Source organism: Petromyzon marinus, chromosome 37 (genome assembly GCF_048934315.1).
Source record: "Petromyzon marinus isolate PM22_M1 ecotype Great Lakes invasive population chromosome 37, UKy_Petmar_22M1.pri1.0, whole genome shotgun sequence".
Taxonomy (NCBI): domain Eukaryota; kingdom Metazoa; phylum Chordata; class Hyperoartia; order Petromyzontiformes; family Petromyzontidae; genus Petromyzon; species Petromyzon marinus.
The window spans coordinates 6,925,276-6,930,284 of record NC_133703.1 but is presented as its reverse complement, the minus strand read 5'-3'; positions in this window follow the sequence as shown (position 1 = coordinate 6,930,284).

Sequence of the window (5,009 nt, the reverse complement as noted above, 5' to 3'; positions counted from 1 at the left end):
GCACAGGAGATTGAGAATCTGACGGCTGGGCGCAGGGCACGTGGTAATACGATCCCATTGTTGTAGCGTAGCGGCCCTTGCCAACACGGGACGCGTTTGGTTGATCGGCCTCCGCTTGTTTCGGGAACATGTTCTCGTGTTGCGAACAAATTGAGAGTTATAGCAGACTCTCGTGAAGGAGAACGCTCGTTAAGCGAGACGCGCCTGTGGTTGGGAAACGAAACGACGTGAATGCAAATGTTGCAATGAAACCACAAATATACAAATGAGCGATCAAATCACAGCATCCGTGAGAGATGGTGTGTGCAAGATGAGTTTGTTGAAGTTGAACTGCCGGCTCCACTCAATTTCCAAAGTGTCTTTCCACTTGGGCGAAGACTCACCACCTCAGCTGCCTGGACGCACACTTCGCAACCAATTTCCCTGATTTCGACGTGAAAAGGTGTCACTAGGCACGAAACCCATTTCAATGCCCAGCCTAAAACAATGGATGTGACCGCGGCTGAAACGAAACAACTCGTTGAAATGTCACGTGATGAGTTTTTTTTTTCTCACGGAAAAGAGAGAATCCGCAAACCCCGACATCTTAACGCGTGCCTCGAAACCGATGGTACCCTTTGCAAGCATGTAGTGTACACGTGAGTGAGCGCACTGACTTTGGATGTGACCGCTGAAGGTGGGATGTGCAATGTCAGCCACACCGCAAGATTTTGAGAAGCTGTGTCGCATGCCTCAAGCAACACGCGTCTCGACACTCGACCTGGTGAGTCCAAATTATTGCTTCATTTATTTATCAAAAAAATTCATATTTGTTGTTCTATAATACCGACACAAAATGAACGTACAGAAATATCCTGTCACTTGAAATGTTTTTAAATTATGGTTATTGTCAGTTTAATAGGAATTTTGTCTTCAAATAGGGTCATATTGCAAAATTGTTTTGAAAGTGCTGCTATACAGTGCGGTTAAATTGCAATCTTCAGAATCGAATATTAGTGTAATTGATTAATTGCAAATATTGGAGGTTATTCCACACAATCAAAATATTCAAGTTGATCTGTGCAGAGTCCCAAAGACGCCAAGCGTCCAGCAACAAACAGCACCATCAAATGTCAAAGGAATGAGACCCACGTGAGTATTGAACACATCGAACACAGAGCCTAGGACGAGGGTGGGCGGAGCAGAAGTGGTGGTTACATCGAGTTTCCCCCTCCCAAAGGAAAGTGGAATATTGACCACCTTGCTGAGAGCTGCATACAGAATGGCATTGCAGCCCATGCTCGTTTGGAGCAGCAAGACTCAGATTTTTCAGTTTATGCCAAAATACACTTTCATTTACAAAAGCAAACCTGACAGCTCATTTGCGAGTCCACTGCTGTACAAGGGCCTCCACACACCGTGTCGGTCATTTTTGTTGTTCGACCATACTTTACCATGCTGCTCGGTATGGGTTGGGGGGGGGTACAGGATCTGTTCAGATGTCACCGATGTCAGCCATGGCCAGGAATCAAACTCAGATGACGCAGTGCATGAACCACTGCATCATCACTCCATCCATTATCTTGGATCCAGCTAAAGGTAAAAACAATTGCTGTAACATTTTTTTGTTGCAGCAGGAAACCATGAATAGCGAATACAGTACTATAAAGACAAAATCGGTAGCACACGGATACCTTGAGTTTGCTATATCGCAGGTGAGTTCGTTGTCACATTGTGTTTGATATGCCGTTATGTGACACGCACTTGCGAGATCATATGGATTTGTTTTACTGAAATCATGTGTTTTTATGGTGAATTCCTGATTTAGACCCCACCCCGCCCTCAAGCTGGCTAATGTAGACGCAGAGCAACAACTGCAATCTCACATTCAGGTGGTCAAGCCAGACAACCGCGCCAAGAGCAGTGGAGTGTATCATCACTGTGATGTCTCTTTCGTATTTGTGGATCGGGCGTTGCGTCGTTATATGCTGTACGGTCTGTTCTGGATGACCACAGTCACACACTACTGGGGAGTTTTTAATTTTCCACTTGTGCATCAGGTATCCGCATCTACTGCCGTGGTTTGTGCAGTGGATACAGTTTAGGGTGGACCATGAGCTTCGTGGAAGATCAAACCTAGGGATCTTCTTGCGTTGGCTCTTTCACAACAAGGCGGTGTTTGTGGGCGATGGGTGAGGGGCATGTCTAGTATGCGAGACTGAGACTGCGAGCGCAAGACATGGAAACGTCTCCTCGTGGTACATGCAGGCAGTGGTTTGCAAGGCTGGCACGGCCCGGTTTTATTCATTCGGGCTTTAATCGTTTTTTTATATAAAACCGGAGCACCTGGATCCTGCCCAAATCCGGTTTTATTCGGTTTTATTAAAGTGAAGTCGGGATTTCAGTCGCACGCACCTATTAGCAGCGTTCGGGCCGGGGCCCGGGCTCAGCCGCCGTGCGCGTGAGTCACGCGCACGGCGGCATGGCCACGTCGACCGCCGCTGCTGCTGCGTCTGAGCGAAACTGCTCGACGATGGGATTTATCCACTCCAAGTTGAGGAACAGCCTGGCGCCCAGCACAGTCGAGAAGCTCGTCTTCATTAAGTCGAACCTCAACGCGTTCTACGACTGCCCCACGCCCGGCGATGGCCACGACAACACCGAGTCCAGCGGCGAGAGCGACGACGAAGACGACGCGGCGGCGGACGACGACGACGAGCAGGATTGAAGTGTGCACGAGACGCCGATAATACAACCAGGTTTTAATCGGCAAAATCGGGTTTAATTCCATTAAAACCAATAACCCGATTTGTCGGGCAAAAAAAAATCGGGGTTTTCCCACCCTTGAGTGGTGGTGCTGGCCTATTTGGTGACCCCGAGCAGAAATTGTTTTGCCCCTACCCCTTTCCTATCCATAAACTCATTGTGAGGCGACACGGAAGATGTAGCAGTTTTATATTGAATCACTTTTTAAAATATTCCTTAGAAATTGAAATCGAGCTTAAATTTAGTCGACCTCTAGTGTCCTGAGTTCGAGACCCTGCATGATTATACAGTTCTATTTTCCTATAACGCGGTAGTTGCGTTCCTGAAGAACACCGCGTTATGGAAAATCGCGTTACAATAAATAATGTACGGGGTGCTTAAATTGTTTTAATACTTGTGAGAATGTGCAACAATACCACAAGAAATGTGCCTCCGGGCTCTGGAGACCACCTAGAGAAGATTCCAGGCATGTGTTGACAATGATGGCGAGCAAGTGGAGACTCTTTGACTTTTTGCAGCTATTAACATACATTTCTTTATCATGTTACAGTGTATTATCCGTTCTTTTTCCATTAAAAACGATAGTCCCATATAAGTGTTAAAAACATGTTGAAGCACCCTGCATAATATAGGGTAAAGCAATGTCTGCGATAACACGTGATGTGCGTACGCAGCCTGAACAAAGACTGAGGCGTGTGGGTAGCATCAAGAGCATCCAGCAGCATCCCACCTTGTGTGATGCTACACCGAGGTCGCCTTACAACTGCTTGTTCCTACTCGCGCAACGTAGTTCTGTTCACTCGATTGCTTTATAACCAATTCGTATGCGCGTTATAAAAATGTGTTCCCTAATACATTCATAGAATTATATCCAATTCGCCTTATGAAAACACGCAGCATTACAGAACAGGGGTTGCGCAATCAGAGGGGAGGCTGAGCGCGTCGCTGCCTCACCTCTCGTCTCTTCCTGTATTTGCAGCGGAGCTCCGCAAATTTGGCGACTTTGACTATAAAAATGTTTGGAATCGTACAGAAATGACATTTATAACACAGATCAGTGGGAAAATTTAAATTTTTATTTGATTATTCTTTTTTTTCGTAACAGCTATTCTCATTGGAGTATGACAGGTGAGGCTGTGCCTCCCCTGACCGCACGTCCCTGCGCTACACGTACATACAAGTGTATTTGATTTTACATTGAGATATGCCGTGCTGTATATAAGTTGTTGATCCTTGTTATGGAGGTGGTTTTATTGGAGACTAAAGAGAAGCCATTGAGTTTCAACAGCTCTCTGTGCCACCCCGCCCTCTATAACCCTATCTATTGTACGAATTTACAAGAGCTTGCCATCACATGCCAAGCTATTGTAAATGATAGAGCAGCTAAGCAGTCCGAGGGCCCCAAAACGCCAAATTAGAAGATTGATCAGGTAAAAAGTATTTGTATTGTTTTAATATAATATAAACTACTTTAGTTTTAAAATGACTCCTTGTTAATTGAATTTCGTGGAGATTATAGAAACAAACGTACAGCCAAGCATACAGATTAGCCACTTATAGAGTAGATGCCCTCCAGTTGGCCAGTGGACCTCCACTAACCGATACATTTCAAATAAACCACCTCAGAAACAATTACGGCGTGTTTCAAGGTACCTACTGAATTTCCCTCTGACTATACAGCACGATAGCATGATGCATGAAAGAGCCATTGTTATCACGTCTCACATGCTGACTGTAAATACTTTTTTCGTAACATTTTTCACCTCGTGCGCATCACTGTTTATGTGAATAAACACAAAAAGTAAAAAAACACGGTTAATCTTCTTTGGTTCCTTCGGTAAAGTCACGTAGAATGAGAATAAAATAATAAATTGATAAAATTAAATAACACAATAATATTCTCACTTTAGTTTTGAGAATATTATTGTGTTTTGAGAATAAGTGAGAATATTATTCTGTTATTTTATTTTATCAATTTATTATTTTATTCTCATTCTACGTGACTTTACCGAAAGAACCAAAGAAGATGAATCATTGCAGTCACGAAAGCTTTAAATCGAAATACGGTTAAAATCAAAACAATTACAAGAGCAAATTTTGATTTAAAGCTTTCGTGACTGCAGTAATTCATATTCTTAGCTCTTTCGGTAAAGTCACGTTGAAGGGAAACAATAAAATATATATAAAACAATAAAAATTCTCACGACGTTTCGACCATAACACAAACGGTCATCATCAGGTGTGTCGGTTTGCATTAATGTATT